Raw genomic sequence first — 18,012 nt, 5'->3', positions numbered from 1 at the left:
ATTGTTGACAACATGGATGGCCCTGGAAGCCATTATGTTGTGTGAAATGAGTCAGGATTTGTAAGACAAATATTGCATGATGTCATGTATATTTGGAATCTCAAATAGTCAAAGACAAAGAAGAAGAAAGTAAAATAGTGGCTGGGAGAAAGAACAAAAGAGGAAAAGGAGGTGATAGGAAATAAATATATTCAGCAAGGGCTCTTTACAACATAGAGCCCTTGATTAAGCAAGTTGTATAACATTTGCGAAAGTTACTGCAATGATATTTCCAAAGGCAGAGCCTAAACTAATGAAAAAGATGAGCTCTAGTAGATACTGTGTGGGCAAATTCTTCTATATACACAAAGAGAATGAAGGAACAACACATTCATTGGGGGCATGATGTTTGTGACTTACCAAGAGCTATCAAACTGATAGGCAGTGGGTCCAGAAGAAAAATGGAGTTGCTTCGGTTTAGAGAAGTTTCTCTAACATCTGAAATGTCCCTCAGGTACTTGAGTTCATGGAAAATACCCCTGAACCTGGATCTCTGTCAGTCTCCTCCTCAATTTCTCCTATACCAGGTTTACTGCGGGTGATACTACATACCCTGGGGGAGGTCCTAGAGCAAAGAATAAAGTGCAAATACAAATCAGCCTCCCACCTCCCAACCTGACCCCAAACACAATGCACTTCCCTAGGATAACCTCTTAAAATGGCTAGAGAAGCCCAAATGTGGCCATCCTCCTCAGCATTGACACCACCAGCTGTGTCATTAGAGGTCTCTCAGGGACCAGCTGACCACCCTCAGTGACCAGTGAGTGGCCTGTCCATCTCCCAAACTAACTCAGAATCCATGACATTCTAAATGACTGTCAAATGACAACTCTGACTGAAGTTGGATTTCTGTCAATGGAACAAACCTTGATGAGCACCTATTATGAATTCACAAAGAAAGTGGTTACTTAGGCTATAGACAGGTGGCTTAATGGATGACATCTAAGCCACACAAGGTTCCACTGACGGTTGGTCTCAGTAACATTATGATCAGCTAGGGATAAGGAATGACAGGCAGTGGGCTTTGACTGCACTAGTTCTGTGTGGGCCTCTTTCCTTCTCCTTCTTTGTTCCCTCAGATCCACTCTCTACAGACTACTCATCCTTCTGTAGCTCCTACTCTATCTACAAGGGTACTAAGTCCCATTCTTTTGTGCAGAACCCTTTCTGGAGGCTTGGGTGTCTCAGATAATTAAGCATCTGACTCTGTCTCAGTACATCAACTCAGGTTCTGGGATCCAGTCCTGTATTGGACCCACACACAATTAAAAATATATGAGCCCACTCATATTGGGACATGTTTAAGCAGAGGGAAAACCCAAGCAAAATGTTCAGTCTTGGCATCATCAAAAGACTAAATTAACCATGGCACTTAGAAAATGTACTCATTTGTCAGTTGGTATTTTAGGTGACCACAATACTTTCCTTTTTTTTTTTTTTTCCACAATACTTTCCTAAAACAAAAATAGGATCTTATATAAAGGAAGAAGAAGATATAGAGGATGGGGTCAAAATTCATTATCACTCCATCATTATATTATAAAACCACCCCTTTTTTTTCTACCGATGGGGATATCCTGAAAATGCCCTACCATTCGTGAAATAAATACAAAGCAAACTAATTAAATAATGAGGCAGTTAAAAGTTCCAGGTAGAGTAGGCAATGACTTTCAATTTCATTCATGGATTGAAAGAAGTGCTGTTGGAATAGTAACTCTTTCATTTCCTGCTGTCAACTGAGCTAAACTAAAAACTGGAGACCTCCCTCACAAACATACATGAAAAGGGACACGAAGCCCTTACGTGTACCACAACACACTGGCAAGTCTTTTGCAAAGGGCTTTACTACAAAAAGGAGATAAGAGAAGCAGTTGGAGGGCCTGTAGGTGACACAACTTGGCGTAACACACCCTAATTGAAGCACCCAGGATATCTGGAAACAGTCTAAACAAATTAACAGGGTGGAAAAGATAGGTCTTCCTGGAAAACAAAGACCAAGACTTAGAAAAATGCTCCAGTTCAAATAATGAAGATATTGCAAGGAAAGAGGAAGCACTAAGATTCCTCTCTTGGATTTTGGATTCAATATGAATTATCTAGGTATATACACGGTCATTCTCATCAATTCCTGGTGGATTAGAAATGTTTTAATTTCACCCTGGTGCTCCTAGTTGTTTCTTAAATGCTCCTGCTCATTCTTGGAGGAGATATAACCTGTATGCTGTAAGTATCAAATAGCACACATATTTTTCTTCACTCCCCACTTAAGGGTCACCACCTGTGTCCCGTTAACTGAAAACACTAGTTTTTGCTTCTGTATGATTCCAGCCCTGCAGATTTACTTGGGAGAGAATTTGCAAATTTAATTGTACTATTGAATGTATACCGCAAGGTCAATGACTTGAGGTGGACAAAATCTGGCACCACAGTCTTGGGAACATCTAGGAGGACAAAAAATATCAGTGCATTTTTAGTTGTGCTCCAGTATTTGTGAGTGTTTATATAGATACAGGGGAAACTGGAAGCTAATGCCTGGGTAATAAGCATAAAGGGAGTTACTACGAGGCCATCCTCTTTGGTGGATGAGGAAAAACCTTCAGCTCAGGCCAAGGTCCAAGGGCCTGGGTTCCATCTCCTCTTTGGGCACCTTGCTCAGTGAGGTTAGGTTTCTCCACATTCCCTTTCCCTTTCCTTGCACACACTCTCTCTTGCTGTCTCTCTCCCTCTCTCAAATAAATAAAAACTTTTAAAAAGGCATAAGCAACTTTATTTAACAGGAAATAATTAATGTAAAATAGAACTGATGTGCCCATCAAATCCAAAGATAGTTTCCTTTCTCTCATAGTGTTGTTGTGAAGCTGAGCTAAATGTTCCAACCTTCTCAACATCTTCCAAAGCCATTTCTACCTTTGTAGATCAACATATGCTGTCAGCTGTTTTGTACAATTTTGCACTTGATTTCAACCATTTTTGAGGGCTTTTTCAATGTTAGGCAATCGTTATCATCAGTTTTTATTTATTTATTTATTTATTTATTTATTTATTTATTTATTTATTTATTTTAATCTGTATTTATTTATGATTGTCACAGAGAGAGAGAGAGAGAGAGAGAGAGAGTGACAAAGACATAGGCAGAGGGAAAAGCAGGCTCATGCACCAGGAGCCCGACGTGGGATTCGATCCCGGGTCTCCAGGATTGCGCCCTGGGCCAAAGACAGGCGCTAAACCACTGCACCACCCAGGGCTCCCTCATCTGTTCTATTTAGCCTATTACTTGATTGTATTTATTCACAAATCTGTTTTTATAAAAATCATCCATTATGGGAAGACATAAACACTGCATATATACCGTTTAAAAATAGCCATAATTATGAGAGCAGACTGGACAGGCTTCCACAGATTAATTTAAAAAGGCAGGGTGAAAGGTACAACATAGGGAATATGAGCAATGGAATGGTAACAATTCTCTGTGGGGTCACATGGTATCAATGCTCGGGGTGAGTGCAGTTTCAATAAACATAAGTGCCAATCATAGGTGGTACACTTCAAACTAATGTATCGTTGTGGGTCTTCTTCACCGAATTTAAATGCAGGAATAACTTAGTAACTAGAGTGGTTCCTTTGTTTAAGTATCTACCTTTGACTCGGGCCCTGAACCCAGGTTCCTGTTTGATTATGCCAAACACACACTATTAAATAACACAGAGCATTCTTTAATATAAGTGCTCAATGTCAATAACAGTAATATGCCTACATTGCTTCGTAATTTGTGATAAATGTTCCACACTGATACAGGTGTGAATAATTGTGAAAATTATATGCCAAAAGATAGAGTGATAAGGAAATTTTTATATTATATGCTACATTGTGAAGTCAGCCTAATTCTCATGTCAATAATAAGATCAAATTTATTAAAAAATAATAAGAATTTTATTTGCTGCAGATCAGAGACCCCACCCCAGAGCATCCAGGTCCCTGCAGACTGAGAGCTCTCTAGATAGTGTCGAAGCTGAATCCAGGGATCCAGAGCTTGCCAACACCACTGTGGTTGTTCCTCCTGGGACCTCACAGGGTAAAAAACCCCAACTGAGCCTCAGTGACCTCAGCGGATAAGCAGCTTAAACATCAGTCCCTGAGATCTGCACCAGGGAGGGGGCTGAGCAGCATCCAGAAGTGCTAACACCTGAAAATCAGCACAACAAGCCCTCCCCAGAAGACCAGCTAGACAGACAGGGGAAAAACAAATTATTGACCAAGCAGCACTGGAAAGTTCCAGGGGAAGTCAAGGGACCTACAGTATGCAGAATCAAAGGATACTCCACCTTGTTTTGGATTTTTTTTTTTTTTGCTTTTTGCTTTCTGTTTCCTTCCTCCCCTTTTTTCTTTCTTTTTTTTTCTCTTTTTATCCCTTTCTTTTTTCTTTTTTCTTTTTTCTTTTTTCTTCTTCTTTTTTCTTTTTTCTTTTTTCTTTATATTTTCTTCTTTCTCTTCTCTCTTTTTCTCGTTTCCCCAGTACAACTGGTTTTTGGCCACTCTGCACTAAGCAAAATGACTAGATAGAAAACCTCACCTCAAAAGAAAGAATCAGAAAAGTCTTCTCTCCCAAAGAGTCACAAAATTTGGATTACAATTCAATGTCAGAAAGCCAATACAGAAGCACTATTATAAAGTTACTGTTGGCTCTTGAAAAAAAGCATAAAGAACTCAAGAGACTTCATGACTGCGGAATTTAGATCTAATTAGGCAGAAATTAAAAATCAATTGAATGAGATACAATCCAACCAAGAAGTCCTAACGACGAGGTGGAAGAATGAGTGAGTGACATAGAAGACAAGTTGATGGCAAAGAGGGAAACAGGTAAAAAGAGACAAACAATTAAAAGATCATGAGAATAGATTAAGGGGATTAAGTGACAGCCTGAGAAAGAAAAAATCTACGTTTTTGGGGGGTTCCCGTGGGCGCCAAAGGGGACAGAGGTCCAGAATATGTATTTGAACATATCATAGATGAAAAATTTCCTAATCTGGGAAGGGAAACAGGCTTTCAGATCCAGGAAATACAGAGATCCCCCACTAAAATCAATAAAAACCTTTCAACACCTCGACATTTAATAGTTAAGCTTGCAAATTCCAAACATAAAGAGAAGGTCCTTAAAGTAGCAGGAGACAAGAAATCCATAACTTATATGGGGAGGAGTATTAGGTTAACAGAAGACCTCTCCACAGAGACCTGACAGGCCAGACTTGCAGGATATATTCAGGGTGTTTAATGAGAAGAACATGCAACCAAGAATACTTTATCCAGCAAGGCTCTCATTAAGAATTTAATAAGAGATAAAGAGATTCCAAGACAGGCAAGAACTGAAAGAATATGTGACCTCCAAGCCAGCTCTGCAAGAAATTTTAAGGGCGACTCTTAAAATTCCCCTTTAAGAAGAAGTACAATGGAACAATCCACAAAAACAGGGACTGAATAGATATCATGATGACAGTAAACTCATGTTTCAATAGTAATTCTGAACGTGAATGGGCATAAAGACCCTATCAAAAGGTGCAGGGTTTCAGACTGGATAAAAAAGCAGGACCCATCTATTTGCTGTCTACAAGAGACTCATTTTAGACATAAGGACATCTACAGCCTGAAAATAAAAGGTTCGAGAAACATTTACCATTCAAATGGTCCCCAAAAGAAAGCTAGAGTAGCCATCCTTATATCAGATGACCTAAATTTACCCCGAAGACTGTACTGAGAGAAAAAGACAGACACTATATCACAATTAAAGGATCTATTAAAGAAGAGGACATAACAAACATCAATATATATGCACCGAATGTGGGAGCTGCCAAATATATCAATCAATTAAGAACCAAAATTAAGACATACTTAGATAATAATACACTTATACTTGGTGACTTCAATCTAGCACTTTCTACACTCGATAGGTCTTCTAAGCGCAACCTCTCCAGAGAAATGAGAGCTTTCAATGATACACTGGACCAGATGGATTTCACAGATATCTACGAACTTTACATCCAAACTCAACTGAATACAAATTCTTCTCAAGTGCGCATGGAACTTTCTCCAGAATAGACCACATACTGGATAATAAATCAGGTCTGAACCGATACCCACAGATTGGGATTGTCCCCTGCATATTCCAAGACCATAATGCTTTGAAATTAGAACTAAATCACAAGAAGAAGTTTGGAAGGACCTCAAACACGTGGAGGTTAAGGACCATCCTGCTAAAAGAAGAAAGCGTCAACTAGGTAATTAAGTAAGAATTTAAAAGATTCATGGAAACTAATGAGAATGAAGATGCAACTGTTCAAAATCTTGGGATACAGAAAAAACAGTCCTGAGGGGGAAATACATAGCAATACAAGCATCCATCCAAAAACTGGAAAGAACACAAATACAAACGCTAGCCTTACACCTAAAGGAGCTAGAGAAAAACAGCAAATAGATGCTACACCCAGCAGAAGATAGTTAATAAAGATTTGAGCAGAACTCAACGAAATGGAGAGCAGAAAACTGTGGAACAGATCCACAAAACCAGGAGTTCGTTCTTTGAAAGATTAATAAGATAGATAAACCATTAGCCATCCTTATTAAAAGGAAGAGTGAAATTAGTAAAATCATGAATGAGAAAGGAGAGACCACTACCAACACCAAGGAAATACAAATGATTTTAAAAATATATTATGAACAGCTATATGCCAATAAATTTGGCCATCTAGAAGTAATGGATGCATTTCTGGAAAGCCACAAAATAGCAAAACTGGAACAGGAAAAATAGGAAACCTGAACTGGCCAATAACCAGGGAGGAAATTGAAGCAGTCATCAAAAACCTCCCAATGGGATCCCTGGGTGGCACAGTGGTTTAGTGCCTGCCTTTGGCCCGGGGCGCGATCCTGGAGGCCCGGGATCGAATCCCACGTCGGGCTCCCGGTGCATGGAGCCTGCTTCTCCCTCGGCCTATGTCTCTGCCTTTCTCTCTCTCTCTCTCTCTCTGTGACTATCATAAATAAATAAACATTAAAAAAAAGATTTATTTAAAAAAAAAAAACCTCCCAATACACAAAAGTTCAGGGCCAAATGGCTTCCCTGGGGAATTCTATCAAAAAATTAAGGAAGACATCATACCTATTCTACTAAAGCTGTTTGGAAAGATAGAAAGAGATGGAGTCCTTCCAAATTAATTCTATGAGGCCAGCATCACCTTAAATCTAAAACCAAAGACCACACCAAAAAGGAGAATTATAAACCAATATCCCTGATGAACATGGATACAAAAATTCTCAACAAGACACTAGCCAGTAGGATCCAACAGTACATTAAGAAAATTATTCACTATGAGCAAGTAGGATTTATTCCCAGGACACAAGGTGGTTCAACACTCATAAAACAAACAATGTGATTCCTCACATCAGCAAGAGAAAAACCAAGGACCATATGATATTCTCAATAGATTCAGAGAAAGCATTTGACAAAATACACTTCCATTCCTGATCAAAACTCTTCAGAGTGTAGGGATAGAGGGAACATTTCTCAACATCTTAAAGGCTATCTACGAAAAGCCCACAGCAAATGTCATTCTCAATGGGGAAGCACTGGAAGCCTTTCCCCTAAGATAAGGAAAAAGACAGGGATGTCCACTCTCAGCACTGCTATTCAATATAGTACTAGAAGTCCTAGTCTCAGCAATCAGACAACAAAAAGATATTAAAGGCATTCAAAATGGCAGAGAAGAAGTCAAACTCTCCCTATTTGCTGACGACATGATACTCTACATAGAAATCCCAAAAGACTCCACCCCAAGATTGCTGGAACACATACAGCAATTTTGCACTGTGGAAAGATATAAAATCAATGCCCAGAAGTCAGTGGCATTTCTACACACTAACAATGAGACTGAAGAAAGATAAATTAAGGAGTCAATTTCATTTACAATTGCACCCAAAAACATAAGATACCTAGAAATAATCTTAACCAAATAGGTAAAGGATCTATACCCTTAAACCAAAGAACACTTTTGAAAGAAATTGAGGAAGACACAAAGAGATGGTAAATATACGATGCTCATGGATTGGCAGAATTAATATTGTGAAAATGTCAATGTTACCCACGGCAGTTTACACGTTTAATGCAATACCTATCAAAATACCATGGACTTTCTTCAGAGAGTTAGAATAAATAATTTTAAGATTTGTGTGGAATCAGAAAAGACCCTGAATAGCCAGGGGATTTTTAGAAAAGAAACCAGAGCTGGGGGCATCACAATGCCAGATTTCAGGTTGTACTACAAAGCTCTGGTCATCAAGACAGTGTGGTACTGGCACAAAAAACAGATACATAGATCAATGGAACAGAATAGAGAATGCAGAAGTGGACCCTCAACTTTATGGTCAACTAATATTCAATAAAGGAGGAAAGACTATCCACTGGAAGAAAGACAGTCTCTTTAATCAATGGTGCTGGGAAACTTGGAAATCCACATGCAGACGAGGGAAACTAGACCACTCACTTGCACCATACACGAAGATAAACTCAAAATGGATGAAAGATCAAGATGTGAGTAAGATTCCATCAAAATCCGGAGAAGAACACAGGCAACACCGTTTTTGAACATGGCCACAGTAACTTCTTGCAAGATTCATCCATGAAGACAAGAGAAACAAAAGCAAAAATGAACTATTGGGACTTCATCAAGATAAGAAGCTTTTGCACAGCAAAGGATACAGTCAACAAAATTAGAATCCAACCTACAGAATGGGAGAAGATATTTGCAAATGACGTATCAGATAAAGGGCTAGTTTCCAAGATCTATAAAGAACTTATTCACCTCAACAGCAAAGAAACAAAGAATCCAATCATGAAATGGGCAAAGGACATGAAGAGACATCTCACAGAGGAAGACATCAACATGTCCATCAAGCACATGAGAAAGTGCTCCGCATCACTTACCATCAGGGAAATACAAATCAAAACCACAATGAGATACCACCTCACACCAGTGAGAATGGGGAAAATTAACAAGGCAGTAAACCACAAAAGTTGGAGAGGATGCAGAGAAAAGGGTACCCTCTTTCACTGTTGGTGGGTATGTGAACTGGTGCAGCCACTCTAGAAAATTGTGTGGAGGTTCCTCAAATCATTCAAAATAGATCTGCCCTATGACCCAGCAATTGCACTGCTGGGGATTTACCCCAAAGATACAGATGCAATGAAATGCTGGGACACCTGCAACTCGATGTTTATAGCAGCAATGTCCAAAATAGCCAAACTATGGAAGGAGCCTCAGTGTCCATCAAAAGATGAATGGATAAAGAAGATGTTTAAAAAAAAGAAGATGTTGTTTATGTATAGAATGTAATATTACTCAGCCATTATAAATGACAAGTACCCACCCCTTTTTTTGATGTGGATGGAACTGGAGGTAATTAGTCAATTTCAGGACAAACATTATATGATCTCATTCATTTGGGAATATAAATATAGTGAAAAAGTATAGAGGGGAAGAGAGGAGAAATGGGTAGGAAACATCAGAAAAGTAGACAGAACATGGAAGAGCCTTAACTCTTGGAAACGAACTAGGGGATTTTGAACAGGAGGAGGGCGGGGGGTGGGTGTGACTGGGTGGTGGGCACTGAGTTGGTCACTTGATGGGATGAGCACAGGGTTTTATTCTGTATGTTGGCAAATGAACATCAATAAAAAATAAATTTATTCTTGCAAAAAAGAATTTTATTTGCTAATAGTAAACATGGACTAATATTTCCAAAAGTTAGCGTTTCAACCGCTACCATTTAATCAGACCAATTGAAAGTTCTCAATGCGTTTTACTATTTTGGGTATGAACTAATGACTGACCACTTAAATTCACATTTTTCACACATGAAACAGAATATGGGTTAGTGTGTTTGTTTTTAGCATGGCACACTGAGCAAAATTTAATATTTTTTTGGAGAGAGAGAGAGAGAGAGAGAGAGCAAAAGAGAATGTGTAAGATGGAGATGGACAGAAGGAAAGAAGAGACAATACCAAGCAGATTCCATGCTAAATATGGGCGAATCTGAGGACCTTGTGGTAATGACCAGAGTTGGAACAAGGAGCCAGAAACTTACCTGACAGAAATATTCAGTTACCCCCTAGATCAATATTTCTTGAGTGAATTTAATGAATGAATTTTCGTGTCACTTTCCATTGACTCCTTTGATGGGTGAATTCACACTTTCTGCAAATGTGAAATATTGTCACCCACTTTTCAGTCCAGGTGTTCCCAGTTGTTTTCATAAATAGTTTTTATTTTGGGTTTTTAACTGTAGATCCTGGGATATGGATGACCATAGAAAGAGCTGTTGACATCTTGCTGTTAGAAGACCATCAAAAATAAGTGCTAACATTATCACGTCAAGTTCAAACTTTTGATTCCATTCCACATCACTTTGAGGCAGAGTGTGCTCAAGAAAGGTGATATTCTTAAAGTAGCAGTTGTGTATTCTTAATCTAGGCAGCAGAGAAAATAAACTGAAAAAGTCACAATGAAAAACAACTTGGAGTCCCCCATCCGATATTTAAAGACACCTTTCATATAGTCTAGCAATATGTTTTGGCAAATAGGTTACAAAATGTTGAAATCTGAATTTCACAGATATCTGTGCATGATCTACATCCACATTCAGAACACCCAAACAATAAGAAAGGACTTCACGTCATTGAGAAGGATAAAAAAAGTAGTCTATCTGTACAATGAAATATTATCCCACATTAAGAGGAAGCACATCTCAATAATTATGATGACATTCATGCCTATGGAGGAGTTTATGTTAAGAGAAATTAGCAGGCAGTGTAACATAAATAATGCATGATGGCACTTATATGGGGAACCTTGAATAGTCAATACACAACATCAGAGAATAGAGTAGGTGCTAGAAGGAGGAACAAAAGGGAAATGTTGCAAGTAGTGTTCCAGCTTCAATGATATGAATTCAGTATGTTCTGGAATTCTATCTGCAATCAAGGGCCTGTGATAAACAACACTGTAGTATATACTTGAAAATCATGAAGAGGGATCCCTGGGTTGTGCAGCGGTTTAGCGCCTGCGTTTGGCCCAGAGCGCAATCCTGGAGACCCAGGATCAAATCCCACGTCGGCATCCTGGTGCATGGAACCTGCTTCTCCTTCTGCCTGTCTCTGCCTCTCTCTCTCTCTCTCTCTCTCTGTGTGTGTGTGTGTGTGTGTGTGTGAGTATCATAAATAAATAAAAACTAAAAAAAAAGAAAAGAAAATCATGAAGAGATAAGATGATATCAAATCACTTAATGTCAAAAAAGGATGAGAAAATCATTAGTAGCAGTGTGTGTGGAGACATACCTTTCTTTAGGTGAGAAAATATACAAACACAGAACAACAGTCATTGAGAGCTGAAAGCATGGTGTTAACGACTTGCCAAGAGTTACAATATGATGAGGAAGGGGTCCAGGACACGACTGGAGTTGGATACCTGTGGAGAGAGGTCCCTGAATACCGGAGACCTTCCAAGGGTCGCAGAGATCATGCTCTGAAACCCTGAACCAAGGGCCGCCTCAGTCTCTCTCTCAAATCCTCTTGCTCTTTGTTCCCTGTTGAAGACATTTCATAATCTGGAGGGCTGCCTGGGCCAAGAGTAAGGTTCACATCCTAACTCAGACATCCACCTCCTGGTTTCAATACCTGACCCAAAACACAAAGGAGTTGCCCCCAAATCAAAATCTGTAATGGCAACTGTACCCCAACTGTGGTCATCCTCCCCCAGCATTCATACTGCCAGCCATCTCACATGAAGCCTTCTTGATTACCGGTGGACCATACTCAATTACAAGTGAACACTTGGCAGCCCTTGGTTCAGGGGTGCACAGCATGATATCTGGGACTCTTGGAATATCTCAGGTGTTCAGGGACCTCTCCCCACAGGGATCCAACACAGACCCTGTTCCAGAACCCATCGTCATTATATTGTAACTCTTGACATGTCATCAACACTATGCCTTAGCTCTCAAAGATGCTGTTGTTCTGTATTTCTATATTGTCTCTCCTAAATAAAGGTATGTCCCCACACAGGGTCTGCTAGCAATTCTCTTGTTGTTCTTTGACAATAGTGCATTTGATATCATATAACCTCTTCCTGACTTTCAAGTGAATAATACAGTGTTGTTTATCATAGCTTGTTGGTTGCAGATAGAAATCCAGAACACAATGAATTTGTATCACTGAAGCTTTGTACTCTATCTGCAACATTTCCCTCTTTGTCACTCCTTCTGGCTCCTACTCTATTCTCTGATGCTGTGTACTGACTATTCTAGGTTCCCCCTATAAGTGTTGTCATGCAGCATTTGTCATACACTGCCTGGCATATTTCTCTTAACATAATGGCCTCCCAGATCATCCATGACATCACAATTACTGAGATTTCTTTTCATTGTAGAGATTCACTAATTTTTTTATCCTTTTGTTCATCGATGCACAGGAAGTCATTTTTTCTTGCGTTTTGTAAATGGTGTTGCAGAACATGTGTAGATATCTCTGTGAAATTCAGATTTTAATTCTTTGTGACCTATTTGCCCAAACTCAGATTGCTAGATTATATGACAGATCTTTTTAGATATTGAGGAGGAGGTACTTCGTGTTGTTTTCATTGTGACTTTATTAGCATATATTCTTGGTTGGCTACTTAAGGCTACTGCTACCCCAAGGTCTTTGTACAGACCATTCTGAGTCAGGTGGCTCTGCAAGGGAATGAAGTGTAATGGGATCAAAAGTTTGAACTCTCATAATGTTATCAATCATTTTGGATTGTCTTCTAACATAAAGATGTCAACAGCTCTTCCTATGCTCATCCATTTCCCAGGATGTAAAATTAAAAACCCAAAACAAATAGTTTCACAAACAATTTATGAAATAAACTGTGTACAACTGGACTGAAAAGTGAGCTAAAAATTTTACAGTTGCAGAAACAAAAATTCACAATGGAAGGTACGATAAAAATTCTTTCATTAAAGTGACTCAAGAACTATTGTTCTAGGGGCTGCTGGGTGTTTCTGTCAGCTAAGTTTCTGCCTCCTGGTTTCAGTTCTGGTCATGACCTCAAGATCATCAGATTCACCCATTTTCAACAGGGAGCCTGCTTAGTATTCTCTCTTCCTTTCCCTCTGCACCTCTGCTCCTTAGACTTTCTTTTTTGCTCTCTGAAAAAAATCAGTATTCAATTTTGCTCAGGGTGTAATGCTAATGAGAAATATCCTAAGATATATATATTAAGTGATATTCTTTATGTTTCATGTGTGAAATCTTAATTTAAATGGTCAGTCAGGGATCCCTGGGTGGCGCAGCGGTTTAGCACCTGCCTTTGGCCCAGGGCGCGATCCTGGAGACCCGGGATCGAATCCCACGTCAGGCTCCCGGTGCATGGAGCCTGCTTCTCCTTCTGCCTGTGTCTCTGCCTCTCTCTCTCTCTGTGACTATCATATCATAAATATGTCACAATGCAGCATATAATATAAAAATTTCACTACTATGCTATCCTTTGGCATATAATTTCCACAATTATGGACAAATATACATCAGTATGGAACATTTATCACAAAGAACGACCCAGTGTAGACATATTACTATCACTGACATCAATCATTTATATTAAGGACTGCATTAGTGTGTGTCTTGACATATGCATATTATGTATCTCAGGACCCTGGGATCATGACCCAAGCCAAATGGGGATACTCAACCAAAGGAACCACCCTGGTGACCATGCTGTTACTGCTTTTACATTCGGGTGAAGATGACCACCAAGGGTACATTGGTTTAAGGTGTACCACATATGATTGACAATTATGTTTATTGAAACTGCGCTCACCCCAAGCATAGATACCATGTATTTCCATAAGGAACTATTACCATTCCATTGGTCAGATGGACTTGAGTGTGTACCTTCCTGTCTGGTGTTGCCAGGGTCTCATGTAGTGCCTGAATCATGATAGGAGCCCAGAGTCCAATGGAAATGAACAGTCATGTCAAGGCAGCAAATTCCACTGCAGAATCCCCAGGACAGAGTCACAGTTTCCTCGTTTTGGGATCATAGACCTATGCTATCCAAGGAGGTAGCCAATAGCCAGACATGCCTGCATATGTTGAAGTAACAAACTCAGTGAAGTTACACATTCTGTCCTTCATCATACAACCGCATTTCCAGGCCAAGTAGAGTATTTTTAAAGGACAGATCATTTCCATCATCATGGATGGCTCTCCTGGGCAGTTGCTCTGAGTCAGGCACAGTGGCTGCACATGGACCCCATCGATCCCAGTGTGTGTCCATCAGCAATCACAGGGGGTCTCAGGTAGAACTGTGTTCAAGTGACAGCTATCGTGATCTTGTGCATATAGGGGAAATGCCCGGTAAGTGGGATCCTTTCTATCAAGGAAGGTTTGTAACTGTGGCCAATGTCTTTTTGAAGGGTTCTAACTCCCAAGAGCCCAGGGAAGGTCTGAGTCTCTGGAGGAAGAGCAGGTGTTGACTGGTGCTTCCAAAGTGACCTCAGCTGGAATAGCAGGAAACAGCACCCCACTCTCTAATCTCCTCATCCTCATGCTTATGTCTCTAAAGATTGGGCAGTGCAGAATATTGAGAATGCAATTACTGAAGATGAACAACCCTTAGGTAGGGAACTATAATAAGGTGGGAATCAACTGGGGAGTGGCCCTGGGAGCAGTTGAAATATACCTGCTATTTGTAGTTTGAGGTTGGGCGGGATGATATCAAAAAAAGATTAACTACTGGAATGCAATTGCTTTCTTTCATTTTCTTGTATTTAAATTATTTATTTATTCATTCATTTATTTATTCATTCATTCATTCATTAATTGAAGAGAGAGAGAAGGGCAGAGGGAGAGGGATATTCAGATCCCGCACTGAACAGGGAGCCTGACACATGCCTACTGCTAGGATCCTGGGATAAAGATCCAAGCTAAAGCCAGACACAACCTACTGAGGCACGAAATTGCTCTTCTGTGGCCTATTCTATCATAAATATAGCGTTCTTTGGATAAAATAGTAAGAAACAACATAAATAGTGAGAAACACTCTGTGCTGGTTTTGGGTTGTGCAGTTTGTCATATTCTTCTTTTATTTTTATTTAACTATCATTCCTGAAGACCATTTCCTTTTCCTTTGTCACTGGCAAGCATCATAGCCCTTCTTTTGTTTAGTTAGAATCTCTTGAGAATAGAGCAGGAGAGGTTTTTCTTTCAAGTTATTGCATGTGGTCTTTCATGGAGCCAATCTCTTGAGATCTGCCATGCATAAAACTTACAGAAAGAGTGCATCTGTTGGATTCAGGTGCTGGCACAGCTGGGGACACACTTCCTTTGCCCCTGTGTGTCACACAGTAGTAATGCTGGGCTACCCTCAGTTCTGTCTGGGCCTGTAAGGGCACTATAGGAATGGGCATCACAGAAATGGTAACTTGAAGCACATGCCTCTGGTTTCAATAGAAGTGAGGTGGGAGGGATGGCCAGAAGACAACTTCTGCCACATCTCCTTTCACAATTCTCAGTCCTGGGACAAGAATAAAATCTGCAGTTGCCTCCCTAAGAGAGAGGCTCAAGTGCAGCCACCCAATACCATCGCTAGGTACAGGGAATCTAGAGGAATATGTGAAAGTTGTTGGGTTGGTGGTACACATTTGCGCTTAAGGTACTGCAGAGCTAGTCTCCTGGTCTGACCAGGCCAAGGACACAGGCTCTAAGCAGGGTGGCCAGTGTTTCTGCTCATGTCTGATATCACTATTACAAGCACACAGTGCTGGGCCTGCTCGCCAGCCAGGGTCCTGACCCAGCCTAAGACTTCCCCCCTCATGCCTGCCTGCAGCCCATGGCCCAGCCCTTCCAGGATTCAGGGCAAATGCTGGCCTGAGCTAGTATTGATTAGGCCTTACCCACTTTAGAAAACCCATCATCTCATTTTTACACTAAAGGAAATTTGGCAAGATACTTTACGTCTAGCATAGCATTCATCTCCTCTATGTACTACAGTATGTATGGGCTGTTCAAAAGATTCAGTGTGTCCCAATTTAGGAGTCTCTCATGGTTTGTCTCACTCTCTAATTTTTCCCAGTCAATTCTTCTCCTTTCCCTCATAATCCCTTTCACTATTTCTTGTATTCCAGGAGAAGGGTATTTGATGGGATGAGCCCTGGGTGTTACAGTATATGTTGGCAAATTGAATTTACATACAACTAAATAAAGATTTTAAAAATGAATGAAGTTTAAGTTTGTCTCAAGTACCTAAGATCACTGAAAGCACAAGGGAGTCACATGATAATCCCAGTGGGATGTCACTCTCATGGTCACATACAATTCCAGCCACTGGGCCCCCACCCCATTGCAACTACTCTGGCGTTGCCTGGATTGGCTTTTGATCAACTTGTTAAGGTGGTTCACATAAAAAGCTGATCATTACTCCACCATTCCCACATCGTAAAATAAAATGGTTGTTGGAAGTGAAGGAGAAGGGAAATGAGCAATTGATTAAGAGGAAGAAGACGGAGTGAAACATGAGTGATCAGAAAAAGGGACCCAAACATGGGAACAGAAAGTCATAGGTAATTTGGGGGCCTCTTGGAGGAATTGGATGAGACACCTTGTTTCCTGGTTCCAGATATAGAATTTGAGACCGGGGAAGGCACAGATACTCTGGAGGCCATTCACCACATAGAATTGAAGAGATCGTGGTTAAAGGGGTGTGAAGGTGAGCGGACTAGAGCAGAGGGCAAAATTAAGTTCCCAGTTTGAAGACATAGGTCCTAGGAGCTGTGACTCATATCCTCCTGTCCCCTAAACTGTTCCCTATTCTTTCCCCAGGCCAACACATTCCTGTTTTTATGCTGCTGCACAAGTAAGGTTATTTTGGTGACTGTGAAGACTCAGATCCTTAAATCAACATTGTATGTAATTTATTTCCTCTCATGATTTTCACACTATATTGTTTAATAATTACTTATTATATTTTGAGAGAGAGACTCTGTGGGTTGAGGGGTGAAAAGTGAGAGAGAATTCCATGTAGATTGCCTACAAATCCTACTATTGAACTCAAACCAGCACTCTGAGACAAGGACCTGAGCCAAAATCTTGAATAGGATACTTACATACTGGGTCACCAAGCACCACTATTCTCTCTCTTAATGCCATGCTCCTTTGTAGGACCGTCATCCTGCAGCATTTGCTTTCATCCAGGCACTTGTCACTTTGAGATGTTTATTTTTTTAAGATATTTAATTTTTTTATTTATTTATGATAGTCACACACACACACACACAGAGAGAGAGAGAGAGAGAGAGAGAGAGAGAGAGAGAGATAGGCAGAGGGAGAAGCAGGCTCCATGCACTGGGAGCCCAACGTGGGATTTGATCCCGGGTCTCCAGGATCGCGCCCTGGGCCAAAGGCAGGTGCTAAACCGCTGCACCACACAGAGATCCCTACTTTGAGATCTTTAAATGTATCATCTCACTCTTGAGCCCAGGGAAACAACTTCCCTAGCATTTCCCTGGTGGGTGATTCCAAGTCTACCTGGAAAATTGAAAGTATAGATCATAGTCATACCGTTCATTCAGAGATTTCCTCCCACAGCCAATCCAGGAACCAACCAATTATCTTGCTGTCAGCCAAACGAGAAGTCCTCATCTATATAATATAGAGAGTAGGACATTTGGCGGTGTACACCAGAACCTGTGGGAAAACTGGTTCAAGTTGCTACAGAATAGCCCTTATACGTCTCAAGCTACAGGCTTAGGATTCTACACCATACCCACTCTCCCACCTAGACCTATGTATAACTGAGAGCTTTCATAACACTAGTCCCAATTTCCTCCCTAGGACCCACCAATCAGAAAAAAATCAGCCTTGACAATCACATAGGATGACTCACTTCTGGACAACTC

General features: G+C 40.4%; 1 long non-coding RNA gene across 1 annotated transcript in view; it reads left to right on the top strand.

Annotated features, from left to right (window-relative positions):
- LOC140611780 (uncharacterized) overlaps positions 1–16,952 on the top strand; it is a 56,766-nt gene extending 39,814 nt beyond the window's left edge. The window contains exon 5 of the long non-coding RNA XR_012013000.1: positions 16,937–16,952. This is a non-coding gene — a long non-coding RNA (uncharacterized lncRNA). The remainder of the gene's footprint in view (positions 1–16,936) is intronic.
- Positions 16,953–18,012: the final 1,060 nt, after the last annotated feature.

This window comes from Canis lupus, chromosome 20 (assembly GCF_048164855.1).
Source record: "Canis lupus baileyi chromosome 20, mCanLup2.hap1, whole genome shotgun sequence".
Taxonomy (NCBI): Eukaryota; Metazoa; Chordata; class Mammalia; order Carnivora; family Canidae; genus Canis; species Canis lupus.
Note: the sequence above shows the minus strand (reverse complement) of the source record. Positions and strands in the feature narration are given on the sequence as shown.